This window comes from Phyllobates terribilis, unplaced genomic scaffold (assembly GCF_046119375.1).
Source record: "Phyllobates terribilis strain yellow unplaced genomic scaffold, ASM4611937v1 Scaffold_1__5_contigs__length_1240528914, whole genome shotgun sequence".
NCBI lineage: Eukaryota > Metazoa > Chordata > Amphibia > Anura > Dendrobatidae > Phyllobates > Phyllobates terribilis.
Genome location: NW_027362761.1, coordinates 611,347,503 through 611,368,370, shown reverse-complemented (window position 1 = coordinate 611,368,370; position 20,868 = coordinate 611,347,503). Strand labels below are relative to the sequence as shown.

The 20,868-nt window shown below is 45.1% G+C and overlaps 1 pseudogene; it reads right to left on the bottom strand.

The window, feature by feature from the left end:
- Positions 1-20,868, bottom strand: part of LOC141153071 (uncharacterized) — a 78,637-nt pseudogene that overhangs the window by 464 nt on the left and 57,305 nt on the right.

The following is a 20,868-nucleotide window of genomic DNA, read 5'->3' as shown; positions in this document are numbered from 1 at the left end:
ACAATGAACATAATTACAGATTCTTTCTTGTATGACTTCTCTCATGTCTAACAAAATATTATTTCTTTACAAAAGATTTCCCACATAGTGAACATGAATATGGCTTTTCTCCTGTGTGACTTCCCTTGTGTGTCACAAGACTTGATTTAGCTGTAAAGCATTTCCCAGAGTTAACATGAATACGGCTTTTCTTCTGTGTGACTTCCCTTGTGTGTCACAAGACTTGATTTAGCTGTAAAGCATTTCCCAGAGTTAACATGAATACGGCTTTTCTTCTGTGTGACTTCTCTGATGTTTACGAAGCTTTGGTTTCTCTGTAAAGCATTTTCCACATTGTAAACATGAATACGGTTTCTCCCCGGTGTGAATTCTTTGATGTGTAGCAAGATTCCATTTATCTCTAAAGCATTTCCCACATTCTGAACATGAATACGGCTTCTCACCTGTGTGAATTCTCTGATGTCTAATAAGATGCCCTTTATCTGAAAAGCATTTCCCACATTCTGAACATGAATATGGCTTCTCCCCAGTGTGACTTCTCTCGTGTGTCACAAGACTTAATTTAGCTGTAAAGCATTTCCCACATTCTGAACATGAATACGGCTTTTCTCCTGTGTGACTTCTCCTATGTTTACGAAGTTGTGATTTACCGGTAAAGCATTTTCCACAATGTAAACATGAAAATGGTTTGTCCTCGGTGTGATTTCTTTGATGTCTAGCAAGACTCCATTTATCTCTAAAGCATTTCCCACATTCTGAACATGAAAATGGCTTCTCATCTGTGTGAATTCTCTGATGTGTAATAAGATGCCCTTTATCTATAAAGCATTTCCCACATTCTGAACATGAATACGGCTTCTCCCCAGTGTGATTTCTCTTGTGTTTAATAAGACCTGATATATTTGTAAAGCTCTTCTCACAGACTGAACATGAATACGGCTTTTCTCCTGTGTGAGTTCTCTGATGTTTACGAAGTTGTGATTTACCTGTAAAGCTTTTTCCACATTGTAAACATGAAAACGGTTTCACCCCGGTGTGAATTCTTTGATGTGTAGTAAGATTAAATTTATCTCTAAAGCATTTCCCACATTCTGAACATGAACAAGGCTTCTCTCCTGTGTAAATTCTCTGATGTTTACTAAGTTTTGGTTTCTCTGTAAAGATTGTTCCACATTGTAAACATGAAAACGGTTTCTCCCCGGTGTGAATTCTTTGATGTGTAGCAAGATCCCATTTATCTGTAAAACATTTCCCACATTCTGAACATGAATATGGCTTCTCCCCAGTGTGATTTCTCTCGTATTTAATAAGATCTGATATATCTATAGAGCATTTCCCACAGAGTGAACATGAATACGGCTTCTCTCCTGTGTGAATTCTCTGATGTTTACGAAGTTGTGATTTCTGTGTAAAGCATTTTCCACATTGTAAACATGAAAATGGCTTCTCTCCTGTGTGAATTCTTTGATGTGTAATAAGATTCCATTTATCTCTAAAGCATTTCCCACATTCTGAACAGAAATATGGCTTCTCTCCTGTATGAATTTTCTGATGTCTATTAAGACTCCTTTTATTTGTAAAGCATTTCCCACATTCTGAACATGAATATGGCTTCTCTCCTGTGTGAATTGTCTGATGTTTAATAAGACTCCTTTTTTCTGCGAAGGACTTCCCACATTCCGAACATGAAAACGGTTTTTCCCCTGTGTGAATTCTCTCATGTCTAATGAATTTTGATTTCTTTGTAAAGCATTTCCCACATTCTGAACAGGAGTATGACTTCTCTCCTTTGTGGTTTCTTTGTGTTAAAGAATCTGAGCTTTTAGTAAGTTGCTTGTCACACTGAAGTCTTATATCCACTGTGGCACCTGGAATTGTGGTAACAATGTGAGATTGCTCAGGAGAGGGTTTCTCATGATTAGGAGGATTATAAGAAAGTGAAGTGCTGTGAAGTCCAGGAGGTGCAGGAAGGGTGAAGAGGTTTTCTCCATTAGAGTGCTTCCTGATATCTTTTTTACAATTTAGTGATAAACCGTTATTCTCACAAGGATTTCCTGTAAGGAGGAAAGATAGAAAAAAAATCACATCTAATCTACAACACAAAAGGGATTTCTAAATGTATTTTCTGGATCTCACAATGAAGACCCTCATCAGTGAAAGTACCGGTAATAAGGAGGACAACTACATGCCATAACATTAACACAATGACTGGTAAAGTGAATAACACTTATAATCTGGTGACATTGGCACAAGTCAGGGGTGGCAGAGATTAGACAGCAAATAGACAGTTCTTAAAGGTAACCTGTCATCAGGGTTTACCCCTTAATGTACCACCAGTGCCATTTCACTCTCTCAAGCCTCCTATCATGCCCTCAGTGTAGAAAAGTGTCCACACAATTAACAAAGGAGTTTTAATCTTTCATTACTGTATGCAAATGACATTGACGAGTCACACAGGCGGTATCCAGCAGTCGTAATTATGTCCACAGTATGCCTAAGGGCATGATAGGAAACCTTAGAAGACTGAAAAAGCGATGAAAGGCACATTAAGGGGTTATATCCCAATTACAGGCCCCAGGTGCGGACACTGACTGTTAAGGGCCCCTGTGCAGGACTTGTATCTGGGCCCCCCCCTCTTCACCAAGCTGTGTGTTTTAGAGTCAGAACAGACACCACTTAAAAAAAATAATTAACTATACATTAAACCATATACTGACCAGAGAGGCACCGGGGAGTCCTTCTCCCAATGTCTGAGAAGGAAAATCTACAGAGGTAGAAAGTGGAATGATCCCAGTATCTGAGGAACCTGTATATTCATATATATATACACAGTACAGACCAAAAGTTTGGACACACCTTCTCATTTAAAGATTTTTCCGTATTTTTATGACTATGAAAATTGTACATTCACACTGAAGGCATCAAAACTATGAATTACCACATGTGGAATTATATACTTAACAAAAAAGTGTGAAACAACTGAAAATATGTCTTATATTCTAGGTTCTTCAAAGTAGCCACCTTTTGCTTTGATGACTGCTTTGCACACTCTTGGCATTCTCTTGATGAGCTTCAAGAGGTAGTCACCGGAAATGGTCTTCCAACAATCTTGAAGGAGTTCCCAGAGATGCTTAGCACTTGTTGGCCCTTTTGCCTTCACTCTGCGGTCCAGCTCACCCCAAACCATCTCGATTGGGTTCAGGTCTGGTGACTGTAGAGGCCAGGTCATCTGGCGTAGCCCCCCATCACTCTCCTTCTTGGTCAAATAGCCTTTACACAGCCTGGAGGTGTGTTTGGGGTCATTGTCCTGTTGAAAAATAAATGATGGTCCAACTAAACGCAAACCGGATGGAATAGCATGTCACTGCAAGATGCTGTGGTAGCCATGCTGGTTCAGTATGCCTTCAGCTTTGAATAAATCCCAAACAGTGTCACCAGCAAAGCACCCCCACACCATCACACCTCCTCCTCCATGCTTCACGGTGGGAACCAGGCATGTAGAGTCCATCCGTTCACCTTTTCTGCGTCGCACAAAGACACGGTGGTTGGAACCAAAGATCTCAAATTTGGACTCATCAGACCAAAGCACAGATTTCCACTGGTCTAATGTCCATTCCTTGGGTTCTTTAGCCCAAACAAGTCTCTTCTGCTTGTTGCCTGTCCTTAGCAGTGGTTTCCTAGCAGCTATTTTACCATGAAGGCCTGCTGCACAAACTCTCCTCTTAACAGTTGTTGAAGAGATGTGTCTGCTGCTAGAACTCTGTGTGGCATTGACCTGGTCTCTAATCTGAGCTGCTGTTAACCTGCCATTTCTGAGGCTGGTGACTCAGATAAACTTATCCTCAGAAGCAGAGGTGACTCTTGGTCTTCCTTTCCTGGGACGGTCCTCATGTGAGCCAGTTTCTTTGTAGCGCTTGATGGTTTTTGCAACTGCACTTGGGGACACTTTCAAAGTTTGCCTAATTTTTCGGACTGACTGATCTTCATTTCTTAAAGTAATGATGGCCACTCGTTTTTCTTTACTTAGCTGCTTTTTTCTTGCCATAATACTAATTCTAACAGTCTATTCAGTAGGACTATCAGCTGTGTATCCACCTGACTTCTGCACAACACAACTGATGGTCCCAACCCCATTTATAAGGCAAGGAATCCCATTTCCGGTGACTACCACTTGAAGCTCATCAAGAGAATGCCAAGAGTGTGCAAAGCAGTCATCAAAGCAAAAGGTGGCTACTTTGAAGAACCTAGAATATAAGACATATTTTCAGTTGTTTCACACTTTTTTGTTAAGTATATAATTCCACATGTGGTAATTCATAGTTTTGATGCCTTCAGTGTGAATGTACAATTTTCATAGTCATAAAAATACAGAAAAATCTTTAAATGAGAAGGTGTGTCCAAACATTTGGTCTGTACTGTATATATATATATATATATATATTCATATATATATATATATTCATATTTTTATTGGTATATGGTCTCCCATGCTGGTATGTGTGGTATGTGCTGCCCCCCTCCTGGTATTTGTGCTGCCCCCATCCTATCCCCACCATCCTATCCTGGTATGCATGGCACCCCTCATCCCCAATCCCGGTATGCATGGCACCCCTCATCCCCAATCCCGGTATGCGTGGCACCCCTCATCCTCAATCTCGGTATGCGTGGCACCCCTCATCCCCAATCCCGGTATGCGTGGCTCCCCTCATCCCCAATCCCGGTATGCGTGGCTCCCCTCATCCCCAATCCCGGTATGCTTGGCACCCCTCATCCTCAATCTCGGTATGCGTGGCACCCCTCATCCCCAATCCCGGTATGCGTGGCTCCCCTCATCCCCAATCCCGGTATGCGTGGCTCCCCTCATCCCCAATCCCGGTATGCGTGGCACCCCTCACCCCCCAATCCCGGTATGCATGGCACCCCTCACCCCCCAATCCTGGTATGCGTGGTACCCCTCACCCCCCAATCCTGATATGTGCATGGTCCCCTCACCCCACAATCCTGATATGTGCATGGTCCCCTCATCCCTTTCACACTGTACACACATACAAAAAAAAATAAACAGTTATACTCACCTTTCTTCTCTGTACTCCAGCGCTGCAGCGTCCTGTTCTGCCGGAGGAGGAGAGCGGCGCCGGAGCACCGTGCTGTCCAGCGCCATTTTGCTGAAGACACACTGCAAATGTGTCTTCAGTAAAATGGTGAAGGATAGCGCTATGCGCACGCGCCGATCTGACGCCTCACTCCTGCCCCCGGTCAGAAGAGAGGCGCCGCGGCAACGCTCCTCCCGGTCAGGTGAGTATGTAAGTATGGCGCCGGAGATCGCGGTATGCGTTCAGTGTCTACGCATACCGCGATCTCCGGCGCCATACACCTCCTCTTACCTGTAACGGCTGGATGCCTGCTTCTGTCTGGAGCCAGACTGCGCGTCACGCATGCGCAGTCTATCGAGGCTTCAGACAGAGGGACGCATCCCCGGTTATATTATAGATATATATATATATATATATATATATATATATATATATATATATATATATATATATTACACACACACACACACACATACACGCACACACGCAGTTGTGCTCAAAAGTTTACATACCCCGGCAGAATTGTTCCTTTCTTGGCCTTGTTTCAGAGAATATGAATGATAACAAAAAAACTTTTTCTCCACTCATGGTTATTGGTTGGGTGAAGCCATTTATTGTGTTTTCTCTTTATAAAATCTTAATGACAATCAAAAACATCCAAATAACCCTGATCAAAAGTTCACATACCCCAGTTCTAAATACCATGTATTGCCCCCTCTAACATCAATGACAGCTTGAAGTCTTTTGTGGTAGTTGTGGATGAGGTTCTTTATTTTCTCAGATGGTAAAGCTGCCCATTCTTCTTGGCAAAAAGCCTCCAGTTCCTGTAAATTCCTGGGCTGTCCAGCATGAACTGCGCGCTTGAGATCTCCCCAGAGTGGCTCAATGATATTGAGGTCAGGAGACTGAGGTTTAGTGCCTACGCATACCGCGATCTCCGGCGCCATATACTCCTCTTACATGTAACGGCTGGAGGAGTTCTTCTGTCTGGAGCCAGACTGCACAGGCGCGTCATGCTTGTGCAGTCTATAGATGCTTCGGACAGATGGACACATCCCTAATTATATTATAGATGTCCCCCAATTCGGTTAATATCCCCCATTGTAGTATATATGCCCCCCCTTCCTGTTATACATGGCCCCCATCGTCATCCTGGTATGCATGGCACCCCTCCACCCTGGTATATATGGCACCCCCTGATCTCCATCCTGATATGCATGGCACCCCCTGATCCCCATCCTGGTAAGCATGGTACCCCTCATCCTGGTATGCAGGGCACCCCTGGATCCCCAAATCCTAGTATGCAGGGCAACCCTGGTTCCCCAAATCCTGGAATGCAGGGCACCCCTGGATCCCCAAATCCTAGTATGCAGGGCAACCCTGGTTCCCCAAATCCTGGAATGCAGGGCACCCCTGGATCCCCAAATCCTGGTATGCATGGCACCCCTGGATCCCCAAATCCTGGTATGCAGGGCACCCCTGGAACCCCAAATCCTGGTATGCAGGGCACCCCTGGATCCCCATCACGCTGCACACCAAAAAAAAAAAAAAAGGCAATTATACTCACCTTTCTTCCCAGTGCTCCAGCGCTGCATCCCGTTCTGCCAGAATAGTCCTCCGGAGGCCGGGGGAGGAGTGTGGCGCCGGAGTACGTGCATGCCCATACGGCGCTGTTGAAGACATACTGCAAATGTGTCTTCACTAAAATGGCGCAAGTGCTGAAATTTAGCATTTTCGGCTGGACGCCACAACAATGTCATGCCAGGTGTGGGAAAGACTTAGCGCAACACAGAGGGAAGAGGGAAAGGGAGCCCAGACACTAGGGAAAGGGGGAAGTGGAGACCTCCTAGTCTGGTCTAGTGTCACTCTGTCTCAACTATCGACCCTATATTGGCTCTTAACCAATCACCACACGCATTCCTCGCCCTGTTTTTCCCTGGGGATAGACTGAGGCTAGGGAAGGAAGGAGATGAGCACTAGTTGATCTCCACTGAACTCTAAAGACAAAAAGGAAGGACAAACAGGGGAAATTGCTTAGCTTTTAGACGACTCCAGACAAAGGAGCGCACATCCTCTAACACCAGAGAGAAGGAAGTACTGCTCTTGCTGAAGTCTTAACTAGGAGTAATGAATATCACCGGCAACTCCCTGTGAAACACAGCGGGTATTTATACACCCAGGCAGTGAGTTAATTAGCCAGAGGGAGGTAGCCGCTGGGTCCTAGAGACAACCTCTAAGAAGATGTCTGTAATGCCAAACGTAGAGATCTCCTGCAACCAACTGCAGGTCGACTGTCTGCCACCTCTGGCACACCAACATCGGGAACGGCTGATCGGCGGGGGTGCCGGTTGTTGAACCCCAGCCGATCAGACAATGATGATCTTTCCTAAGCATCGGTCATCAATCATAAAGTAGTGGAAAACCTCTTTAAGGGACTTGAGTTTGCGATTGTCCAATCCCTTGTTCTATACACTGTGATACTATAGTATTGTATCGTATATAGCCCGGCCATACCATGTATCAGTCTGGTCTGTTTTATAGACTAGGCTAGAGCATGTCATTAGCCGACCGCTTCTTTGCTATGCTCACAGAGCCTGTCACATCTGCAATGTGCAGACATGACTGGCTCTTCTGATCAGAGTTGTCCATGGTCGTCTTCTGCAGTCTCCTGCTACAAGATGTGACTCCAGGGCACAAAAGACACTTGTTCTTCATCCCCTGACCAAAGATGTGCTCATAAAGTGGAGTATGTGATTGGCTAACAGGGGATGAGACCTCAGAGGGTGCTATGCCTGTTACTGTATAAGGGGCCTCTCCTGACTCCTTACAGTGGCTGTGGGTAATGTGCACCCTGAGTCACTAAGCACAGTTCCCTCTCTGCTTCTTCTACATGGCCTGAAGAAGGGAGGGGAGAAAGGTGTCCTGTGTGACATGGGGGGTGGGGAGAAGGGTGTTGTGAAGACCCAGGGTCTTCTGTATAATACTAATCAGACAACACAGGGTGAGGGTAAAACAGTGTGGAAATACTTTATTGAACCACCAAACGGACAAATCCACATAGAACAGTCCCAACATATACCCAAGGTGTTACAACATCACACAGTCTCACCCTTCTGCTCGCTCACCTGGGATAGAAAAGCTACGACTTTGGGACTTCCAGGGCCAACTACCTCAGACAGTGGCCCCCTGCTTCTGGCGTGCCCCCACAGAGAGAAGGAAGTGGCAAGCTTAGGAAGTTAGCAGTCCATTGAGGTACAAAGCAAGAAGACCTGAAGGTCCCACCCTGCCCTCCCCGAGAGTTTCCATGGGGCCAGATGACCGGCTGGTCCCAATCTGGCTTCTCCGAATGTCTCCATGGGTTCCAGGTGACCGGAGGGTCCCACCTGACAACCCCAAACGATATATCCAAGGGTCCAGTTGACCTCATCGTCCCAACCTGGTCTCCTCAAAAGTATCCATGGGCTCTCTGATAGTCAGTGGAGCAGATCCGTATCTTTCCAGTAAGGGCCATATACCCTTAGGCTGGAATCATGTAGAATCCAAGTCTGTGTCTCTTTGGGTAATACCATGATACCAAGCTGTTGGTCTGAAGAGAGTCTGATCTTTGATTCTCCTTGTAAAGTCTCTTTCAATTTTCTGTTCCAAATCTCTGTTTCAAATCTGCCTGCTACAAAGACATGCATTCCTTAAATAATTCACATTTGTTATTTCAAAGTACACATCCACAGGGCAAGGGTTAGGGAGGCTATTATTCCCCAGGGCTCAGGTCTCATTGTTTGAGCACTTAGTCAATTTACATAGTTGGTATAGCAGGGGGTTCTTGTAAATAAGCATCATTGTTTCAGAACCAAGAGAAGACAACAATCGGGGTTATACAAAAATACTATGTCCTTCTTGACCTACATTTACAAACCAACACAAAACACAATAGTGTATTTCTCTTGGCTTAACAAATCTAGATGTCTGTCTGATTAAGATAAGAAGCTGTTTCATCACAGGTGTCCTGTGTGCCATGGAGGGTGGGGAGAAGGGTGTCCTGTGTGCCATGGAGGGTGGGGAGAAGGAGTGTCCTGTGTGCTATGGAGGGTAGGGCCTCCTGCAGGCCAAGCAGAAGAAGCAAGAAGAAGCAGAGAGGGAATCACTTGACTATCAGGCTCAGCATGAGCAGCTTCTTTCCTGCGATGACCCGTGTTTGCTGCATCATAGAGTCAGAGGAGCATCAATACTGAGAGGAGAGGAAGGGGGCCCCATCCAGCGGGGCGGCAGCTCCCTCTCTCTGCAAATGACTCAGGTACGGCCCCTTCCGCTCCTCTCAGTGTTGATGCTGCGACTGGCTCTAGGATAGACAATATGTCTGCAGCTGCTCGGGCCCCCTCTCCCTTGGGGCCCTGTAGTTGCACCGGCTGCTCCGACAGTATGTCTGCCCCTGACAGGAAGGGAGCAGGGTTTCTAGAAATCAAATTACTCTTAAGTCTAATTCTATTTTCTCTAGTCACCCTCCACGACAGCACCACAGGAGGAAAGCCAAAAAATCATCCTCTAGGGAGGGACAATGGCCTGGAGAACTTTCCTTCCAAAGGCAAAATCAGTATTAGACATTAGATCTAGTCTGCAATGTTTTGAAAGGGTACGGACCAAGGACCAGGTAGCAGCTCTGCAGATCTGCTCGATGGAGGCGCTCGCTCTTTGAGCCCATGAGACCGATATGGCACTGGTAGAATGTGCTGTGAACTTCTCTGGAGGTGCCAATTTTTGGTTTTCGGAAGCTCCACATATTGCCTTCTTGATCCAATTTGCTATTGTGCCCTTTGAAGCATTTTTCCCTTTATTTTGTCCATGGTGTTGTATGAATATGTTCTGTTCCTTCCTCCAGGGTCTTAATCAATGCAGATAGTAAAGGACTGTTCTTCATATGTCCAAAGTATGGAACTCCATCTCTTTATTATTGGACGGGTCTTGACAAAATGAGGGTAACAAGATTTCTTGGGACATATGGAACTCCGAAGTAAGATGGATCCAGGCGAAAATTAATTCTGTCATCTAGGATTCTTAAATAGGGTTTTCTGTTTGAGAAAGCCTGTATTTTACACACTCTCCTTGCTGTGGTGATGGCCATTAGGAAAGCGGTCTTTCAAGATAATTTATCAAAGTCTGATTTCTACAGGCTCGAATGGTTGGATTTGTAGCCTTTGAGAACTAAGTTCAGGTTCTAGGCTGGGAGCAGATTGAAAACTCGAGGTTGCAGACAAAAAGCTGCGATCATAAATCTTCTCACCCAGAGATGGTCTGCCAGACTTAATGTCGAAGCATGAGCTGGGGGCTGCAACTTGGACATTTAAAGAACTAGTCTTTAGACCTTTCTCTAGTCCATTCTGAAAGAAATCCAGGATCTGAGCCATACTCGCATGTAAAAGATTCGGAGGGTTAGAGCCACACTAGGATATGAAGGTCTTCCATATTTTATAATAGATGGAATTGCTTACTGGTTGTCTACTTTGCTGAAGTGTATTGATCACCTTATCCAAGAGAAAGTGTCGTTTGGGTCTAGAGAAAAGTATTTGTCTGCGTTCCGACAAGTAGCAAACAGGTCTACTTCTGGGAGACCCCATTTCTTTGTTACATCCCAAATATTTTGACACTTAGGCTCCATTCCCCTGAGTGCAACGTCTCTTGGCTGGAAGAAATCTGCTTGGATGTTGGAAGAGCCTTTTAGGTGAAATGCAGACAGGGAGAGCACATCGTTCTGCCCAAGCAAAGATCTTGACTGAAATTGCTTTTAGGCTTTCATGTCTTGTGCTCCCTGGTGGCGTAGATGAGCAACTGTGGTCATGTTGTCTGAATATATTCTTATATGGGTTCCTTCTATCAAGTGCACCGCAGCTTCTAGTGCTTCCTCCATCGCTTTCAACTCTCAGAAGTTGGAGGAATGTAGACTGATGCTTTGAGGCGACATCCCCTGAAATGTGGCATGTGAAACTATGGCTTCCCATCCTCTTCCACTGGCGACCGTTGTTACTGTTGATAGAGGATTTTGATTCCAGGCTACTCATTTGTTCAGGTTTTTGGGAATGAGCCACCAGCTGAGTAAAGGCTTTTACCTGGCCTGGCAAGTGGATGGTTCTGCCTAGGCATCCCCGAGCACCCTCCCAGCAGGATAAAATGTGGGATTGCAGGCTTCTTGTGTGGGCCTGAGCCCATGCTAGCACCAAGATGCACAAAGTCATCGAACCTGGGGCTGACATAGCAAACCTCAGAGATTTTTTCCTCCGATGCCGCAAAGATGTTATCTTGGATAATATCTGGATTTGCTTCTCTTCCGGCAGCCGAGACATCTGGTCCTGTGAATTCAGCAGTATCCCTAAGAAGATCTTCTTGGTAGAAGGGATCACATTGGATTTTTGGTAGTTTATTATCCATCCTAGGGATGTAAGGAAATGAAGGACTTCTCATATGTGACCCTCGAGGATTGATTCTAACGGGCCTATTAATAGAAGGTCGTTGAGGTAACCATGCAGATATTTTGGTTTCTGTTGGAAGCTATTACTTCTGAAATAATTCCCGATGCGCTGGATAAATGGGGATATGGTTGTGAGAGTTCCAAAGGTCTATAGTTGCCATTGCAAAGGTTTGTCCTCTTAATGGAATGGTGATTTTAACGATTCCATCTTGAACCTCCTGTATATTATGTTTACATTTAGAGATTTTAGATTTACTGTTATTCAGGGTGTCCCATTTGGCTATTTCACTAGGAACATATGGGTATAATGTTCTCTTCCGCGGTCTGTTTTTGGTACTGGGGATATCACCCCTGCAGCTAGCGATTTTTGGAGCCCGGATTCTCTAAATGCCAGGGAAGTTATTCTTACGATCTGTGGAGGTTTGTAGGAGAACTCGATCTTTACCCCGTTTTGGACTGATGGTAGAACCCATTGATTCAGGGTAAGTAGCTGCCACTGGGATAGGAATCTGGAGATCCAACCCTCTACTTTTCTGACGTCATTGCTTTCCCTGACATCCCTGGAAGAGTAAGATGTTCCTGCCTCTACCTCCCTTGGGATAGCTCCAGCGTCTGGTTTTCCCCCTACATGCTGGAGCTTGATTCTGTGGGGGATGAAAAGACCGCTTCTTGGCCACTCTGGATTCTGGGAGCATTTTCTTCTTGTCCGTTGCTTTGTCTTGCAACTCATCCATGGCTGGCGCGAACATATATTTCCCTTTGAAGAGGATAGAGCCAAGCTTAATTTTTGCTGTTATGTCTTCACTCCATAGTTTCAGCCATAGTGCATGCCTAGTTGAATTTGATAGGACTGAAGTTTTTGCTGCCATTCTTACGGATTCAGCAGAAGCGTCAGCTAAGAACCTTGTAGCTTTCTGTAATAGAGGTATGGACTCGAATAGTTCTTCCCTTGGGGTACCTAAGTGGAGGTGTTCTTCCAACTGATTCAGCAGTCAGAACATTGACCTCGCTTCGCAGGTGGATACAATTGCGTTTAGTAATGCCGCGGAAGTCTCGCAGAATTTTTTCAGCAAGCTGTCCATCTTGCGATCCATCGGGTCTCTTAGTTGTGAGGACTCTTCCAAGGGCAAGGTTGCCTTCTTTGCCACTTTTGCGACCTGGATATTCACTTTTGATATTTTCTCGTCTAGTGGGCATCTTTCCTTCAGTTCCCCAGGTGTTCTCAGGCGCTTCTCTGGAAGTTCCAACTCATCAAGTATTAACTTCTGTACGTTCTCATGACCGGGAAATACTAATTTCTTTTGTGTTCTAAGACCCCCAAACATCTAGTCTTCAACCGTGTGTTTTCGGTAGTTTCTTCCTCTTCCACATTCATACTGGTTGTTACTGCTGTGAGAGGCTCCTCCATGTCTTCTGATGAAAAGTAATATTTTTTACAACCTTGGGTCTGCTCAGCCACGAAGGATGACTCGCCTTCTTCCCACCATTCAGAAGGAAATCGGACCTTCCTGAGAGTCTGAGTAATACTGCCCCTCCATACATATCCCCCTCTTTTAAACCTCTTGACGGGGTTACTGAAAGGGACTGGCAAAAGGAAGCTAGGAATGATTCGACCTCCTGGCGGACCACTCCCCTTAACTCTTCTATCAAGGAGGGCTGTCCTTCCTTAATTTTGTTCGTGCAATTTTGACACAGGCGTTTCTTGTGGGAGGAAGGTAATTTTTTGGAACAGATGACACATTTATGGGACATCTTGTCTTTGATTTTTGGAACAGGGTCCTTGTCTCCCTAAAAAAAGGCGAGAAGGCCCCTGGACTCATGTCGCTCTGCTTTACACGAAGGCCTGCCCAGCCTAAAAGGTATGAAAATCGCAGTGTCTGTCACCGGCGATAGGAAGACCTCCTCTTGGCCCATAGGGACAGGAAGAAAACTGGAGACCGGAAGTAGGGGGATACCATTTGTGTTTTCTGTCCCTATTAGGGCGGGGAGTATCCTCCTGTGGTACTGTTGTGGAGGTTGACTAGAGAAAATTAAATTAATGTGAACCTGTCAGCAGGATTTTGCAAAGAAAACTACATACACTGTCAGGTGGGCACTGTTATACTGATTAAAATGATACCTGGATTGATGAAATCCGTCTTGTGGTTCTTGTGTAATCTTTATTTGTAGTTTTGAAATAATTAGCCTCTCGTGCTTTGGGGTGGCCTGTGGGCATGGCTCGTGAACGGGGTGCTTCGGGGTGGCCTGTGGGCATGGCTCGTGAGCGGGGTGCTTCTGGGTGGCCTGTGGGCATGGCTTGTGAGGGGGGTGCTTCGGGGTGGCCTGTGGACATGGCTCGTGAGCGGGGTGTTTCGGGGTGGCCTGTGGGCATGGCTCGTGAGCGGTGTGCTTCGGGGTGGCCTGTGGGCATGGCTCGTGAGCGGGGTTCTTCGGGGTGGCCTGTGGGCATGGCTCGTGAGCGGGGTGCTTCGGGGTGGCCTGTGGGCATGGCTCGTGAGCGGGGTGCTTCGGGGTGGCCTGTGGGCATGGCTCGTGAGAGGGGTGCTTCGGGGTGGCCTGTGGGCATGGCTTGTGAGCGGGGCTTTATATGGTGCTCTGCTTATATATTCACCTGTATGCCTTCTGACAGGTCACTGTGCCTTCAGTGACCTGCCTCCTATTTTACATACTGCATATAGTATTGTGAGTTTCTAAATAAAAAAAAATTCATCCATCAAAATGGCGCCGGCCCCCGCGGGAGCCGTCGCCATTTTGATGGATGACAATTTTAAAAAAAAAAAAAAACACAACAAAACCTCACAATATTATATACAGTATGTGAGCGCACTATGTGAAATCTCTGCGTTCTTCAGTGGTCTCTGGGGACATGTGCTCTCACCCAGCCGTCCAAGATGCTGACAATCACAGCGTGGCAGCCTCAGACTGCTAGATCAGATGCCGAGCAGTGATTAGCAGCATCTGGGAGGAGTGAAAGCGAATGTCACAGAGAAGACTCTGAAGAAAATCCAGCTGGACTGCAAAGTAGAGATTTCACATGCTGCACTCCAGAAGGAAAATATTTGGCCATAATTGGCAGCATCTTGTGTCCATGTTTGTACATTGATTGAACCAGATCTCAAAAACCAACATAATTGTCCGATATTGACAACTCTAGATGCGGCCATCGCAGCTGTTACAAGCTGGAAATCCCTTTTATGATGAAGCAATTCTCCACCCGGCACACAGGACTAAACATCTGTCATGTACTGTCACCTACCTGGTGTCCTCCGCTTGCCTCTGACTGAGACCTGTGTTCTGGCCCTCCTACAGTTATTTGGGTATTTTGCTTGTTTTTGGTTTTTCTCTGTCTAGTGGCCTTGTGTGAACATGCATTTACAATTTGCATGCACATCAATTTACGTTTCAGTTCAGACTTCCAGGTTTTTTCTTTGTAGTACAGTGTGCTTTAGAGCATATAAAAGGGTGTGGCCGCCCTTTGTATGAACTGAAAGGTTCATTCTGCCTCAGGTTTATGCTTATACTAGGGATCCAGTCTCTCTGCCCTTATCCATATGTACGTCACTTGACAAATGGTAAGGTTTTTAATATTAGAGTTAGGACTGTCCCATAAGGGTTGCCTTGACGTGGTGGGATAGCTTTTACATTATTTTGATCAAAATTATGTTTACTAAATACCCTTTATTATTTATTATTATTTTTGCACTGTGCGATCTATCCATTTTCTTCCAGTTATTTGGGTATTTTGCTTGTTTTTGGTTTTTCTCTGCAAAGTAGAGATGTCACATGGTGCACTCCAGAAAGAAAATATTTGGCCATAATTGGCAGCATCTTGTGTCCATGTTTATACATTGATTGAACCAGATCTCAAAAACCAACATGATTGTCCGATATTGACAACTCTAGATGTGGCCATCGCAGCTGTTTGTAGATACAAGCTCCTAATCCCTTTTATGATGAAGCAATTCTCCACCCGGCACAGAGGACTAAACATCTGTCATGTACTGTCACCTACCTGGTGGCCTCCGCTTGCCTCCGACTGAGACCGGTGTTCTGGTCCTCCTACATCCAAGATGGCCTCCATAGTGGCAGATGGACGACAGCCATATATCTGACCCACACCTCCATAGCACGGCACTTACTGACTTACCATAGGGCTCTTCATGCCACCGGGCGGCCGGCCTGGATGAGGAGGGACCAGAACGCCGGCCTCAATGTAGGAGGCAGTGGGAGGCAAACAGAGGCGACAGGTAGGACGACTCTACATGTGACATGTGTCGTCACTCGTCAGCACCAGGCAGAGGCTGCTACATCCCCGAGATCCATAGGACGGGAAGATTCATTACCTGGAGCACAAGCTCAGTCATTTATATGGCAGTAGGGACTTGTGTAAGAAAGATATGGACGTAAAGGATGGAAGGAATATTATAGAAGGCAAAGGAAAACTAAACATATGCTTCCTAAATCATTAAGAAGAGGTGTGGAGGCGGCCCCGGTATTCATCGGAGCAGAGCCGGACTCTACAGGAGCAGCCGCGCCATCACCGGATGCTTCTGCTGTGATGTGGACAGCGGATAAAGCTTCACTGCACCGGAGACTCCACACGATATCACACGCCGGTCATCATCATCATCACACACCGGTCATCATCATCATCACACACCAGTCATCATCATCATCACGCGCCGGTCATTATTACATACCTGTGGAAACATCTACTTGAATCTCCTCCTTCCCGTCACTCACACATGGCTGATCCCCCCTCGTCATCGCTTCTTCTTCTGTCTCATCCTTCACTTTATTCTTAGTCGGATCTTCCTCCTGATATATCAGATGTAACAATCAGCACAATACAAGAAACCACCAAAATCTGTGACAACTATGACCTCGATCAGAAATGTCCCCCCATATACAGATCCGGTACAGGGCTCAGCACCGTCTACCTGATGACTCTCCGGGATGTTGTGATTCTCCTCTGGACAGTCCTGGGGATACAGAGGACGGGGACATCTCTCTGGTGGATTTCTCCTCCTGGATCCATCTGTAGGAAACACAAAGTGACGGAATAGATTGTGTCATGTGATGATGGGAGTAGTAGTAGGTGACCACAGAACAGACATGACAGTCTCCCCTCCTCACCCTGCTGATCGGCCCATATTGCGGTCGCCTCTTGTGCTCCATGTATAACCTCAACCTTAATATCAATCATATCTTCACCCTAAAAAGAACAATGTAACATGAGCTCAGGTCCAATCACTTCATGGTCAGATGTTGTGGGGACTTCAGTGTCATCTACCTGATGATCCTCCGGGATGTTGTGATTCTCCTCTGGACAGTCCTGGGGATACAGAGGACGGGGACATCTCTCTGGTGGATTTCTCCTCCTGGATCCATCTGTGGAGACACAGAGACTACATGACCTGCCGTGTATCTGTCTATATATGAGACTCGTCTCTCAGAACCGGTAATTCTATGTTTATGTATCAGGGAATAAATTACATTGTTGTGGTCCTCACCCCCGGTACCGAGGTCCCAGCACATTGTGGGCCTCAAGTATGAAGTGATAATCAGCGAGGCCAAAGCCTAATGCTCTCTGCTCTGCACTCGGAGGATGAGGACCCCGAGGAGACGGACAGAGAAGACCCTCGTCAGTCAGATGAAGGAGCCGTACTAAGAAACACAACTTCTCCAAGTCTCGTCTCCACCAGGGACGGAACCACAGAGGAGCTGGAGAAAGCTCCACATTTCCATCCATCGGTTTCTTCTCTCCTAATTCCCCGTTATGGAGATTGGGGGAAGGACGGTGACCATTTACCAGTGATTGTTTTTTGAGAGATCATTATGTCACCATGAGGACACGGCCTCCCTCCTGGACAGGATCCTCTGGGATCACTCAGAGAGAGAACCTGCCGTCCTCTTACTAAAAGACGAGTTACCACATTATTATTCTTCTTTAACCCTTTCACTACCTTTGACGTATAGGTACGGCATGACAATCGTGCCAGCACAGGAGTAATGCCCGCGCGATTGCTTACGTGGTAGCCGTGCCCAGGCTATCAATGCCAGCAGAGATGCCTGTCCCCAGCTGCTTAACCCCCTAAATGCCATGATTAACATTGATCTCAACATTTAGGAGGCAGGAAGAGGGAGGCGGCTCCCTCTCCCTTCCAATCGGTGACACCGCAATGTCATTGCGAGGGCCCGATGGTCCTCATGACAAACAGAGGTAGTCATGACAAGCTTGGGGTCTGCCACTGACGGTGGCCTGTTAGACCATGCCAGGAGCATGGTCTAAGAGGCTTCTGTCAGTGTAGCACTAACAGGCATAATGCATTACAATGTAGTATACCAGCGATCAGAGTAATAAAAGTTAACGTCCCATAGAGGGACTAAGTAAAAAATAAAAAAAAATTGGAAAAATTATTTTTAAAAAATATCACAGAATAAAAAAAATATTAGACCAATAAATAAGTATTTTTATGTAGAATCAAGAACAAATAAAGTTCACATATTTAGTATAGCTGTGTCTATAATGAACTGACCTATAAAACTATCACAGTTAACTCCTTCAGTTAAAACTGTAAAAAAAAAATATGAAAAAGCATTGTTTTTTGACACTTTTTTTTTTATCATATTGCGGAACAAAAACTGCACTAAAACACGATTGAAAAGTTGAATGTAAATAAAAATGTTATTGCTGAAAACGCCATCTTGTTCCACAAAAATAAGCCACCATACAGTTCCATCAGTGGAAAAATAAAAAAAGTTATAGCTCTCAGAATAAAGAGATGCAAAAATATTTTTTTTCTATAAAATAGTTTTCATTGTATAAAAGCGCCAAAACATAAAAAAAAGATACAAATGTGGTATCGCTGTAATCGGACTGACATGAAGAATAAAGCTGCCTTATCAATTTTACCATACGTGGAGCGGAATTAAAAAAAAAAAAAAAAGAATTCTGAATTGTTGTTTTTTGTTCATTCTGCCTCCCTAAAATCAGAATAGAAAGCGGTCAAAAAATATTATGTGCCAAAAAATGATACCAATAAAAATGTCAACTTGTCCCGCAACAAACAAGCCTTCACATGACTGTTGGCAGAAATATGGAAAAATTATAGCTCTCAAAGTATACAGAAGCAATGAAAAAAAATATATTTTTACATAGCAGCCAAACAGGAAAAAAAACTATATAAACCTGGTATCGCTGTAATCGCACCAACCCAAAGAATAAAGTCGTCTAATCACCTTTACCGCACAAGGAACGGCGTAAAAAATAAATAAAACCAATTCTTCACCTGCTGTTGATTTCTCCATTCTGCCTCCCAAAGATCTCAGTAAGGCTCAGCTCACATTTATCCTGCGCTCTGCGCTGAGCGCTTACACTGGGGTTTCCGTGTAAACCTCTGAAATACGTGATTCAGACGGATCCCCCGGCGGAAGATTCCCTGTAATGAGGCAGAAGGAGGTAGCGTGGATGCTTTTTTTCTGGAAAACACAAATGGAGTTAAAATTATCACTGCGCCTGTAGATAAATTCTTATAAAGGTGTAATTTCCAAAACAGGATCACTTCAGGGAGATTCTGCTCTTCTGGCACTTAGGGGCTTATAGGGAGCCTGCAAACTATTCTATGATAATTTGTTCTCCATAGAGTCAAATAGCGCTGCTTCCCTCCCGAGTCTCACCGTATGGCTAAGCAGTTCTGTACAGCCACATATGGGGTATAGCCACGTTCAGCAGAAATTGCACAAATTTTTGTTGTAATTTTTACACATTTCCCCTTGTGAAAATGTAATATCTGCCCAATGGTATAAAATTCTGTGACACACCTATGGTGTCAATCTTATCACTGCACCACTAGATTAATTCATTGAGAGGTGTAGTTTGTAAAAGAGATTCACTTATGAGGGATTCTGGTGTTCTGGCACCTCAGGGGCTCTGCCAATGTGACAAGACACCCTCAAACCATTCCAGCAAAATCTGAACTCCAACATGGTACTTCTTCCCTTCTGAGCTTTCCACTTTGTCTCAAAAGTAGTTTTGGCGAACTCAGGAGGAGTTTATCCCTTTTGAAAATTGAAAACTTGCCAAAGCAACAATTTAGTGGAAAACGTGGTGATTTTCCATTGACTGAGCCCAATGTTATGCATTTATGTGAAGTGGGCTAAAAATGCTCTCTAGATGAATTCTTTAAGAGGTGTAGTTTCCAAAACGGGGACACTCGTGAGGATTTCTGCTATATTGGCATGTCAGGGGCTCTTCAAATGTGATATGGCATCCGTAATCTATTCCAGCCAAAAATTGCACTCTAGAATTCAGTTGGTGCTACTTGCCTCCTGAGTCCTGCCAAGAGCCCAAACATTAGTTTTCCCCCATATATGGGGTATCGATGTACTCTGGAGAAATCACACAACAAGTCATATGGTCCATTTTCTCTGGTTACCCTTTTGAAAATGCAAAATTTGGGGCTTAAGCAATATTTTTCTGGGAAAAAGCAAAATTTACATTTGTTTCCCTTTTTTCATTGCTTTAATTCCTGTGAATCATAGAATGTTAGAGTTGGAAAGGACCTCCAGGGTCATCGTGTCCAACCCCCTGCTCAATGCAGGATTCACTAAACCATCTCAGGCAGCCTCTGATTGAAGACTTCCATTGAAGGAGAACTCCTCACCTCTCGTAGCCGCCTGTTCCACTCACTGATCACCCTCACGGTCAAAAAGTTTTTTCTAAAATCTAATCTATATCTTCTTTCAGTTTCATTCCATTGCTTCTCGTGCTTCCATGTGTAAATGAGAATAAAGATGATCCCTCTATACTGTGACATCTCTCCAGATATTTGTAGACATCTATTAAGTCTCCTCTTAGCCTTCTTTTTTGCAAACTCCTCTTAGTCTTCTTTTTTGCAAGCTAAACATTCCCAGATCCTTAAGGGTATGTGCACACGATGACAACCAGCCTGTGGCCCTGACGCTGCGAACGAACCGCAGGCAGTTTTTTTTTCACATGACCTGTGAAAGACATTGTGGATCTTAAGGGCCTGAGGTAGCGCAAGACGAAATGCTGCTGAGTTAATGACGGCGGTTATTTTATAGGGACCAATAAATCTAGGTCCCAGCTTCCAGTATGGAACCGTCAACTTGATATTCCTGGTAGACAACCACACAAAGTCATTCACACTCAGGTCCGGACCTGGCGAGCCTCTCCTGTCAGCCATACGTTTGTACTCGTCTCCCATGATGTTCAAATTACTCAGAACCCCTCCAGCCCCCTCCCCCCACCACACAGAGGAAAGAGACGAAGCAAAACGTTCCTCCTCAGGAACT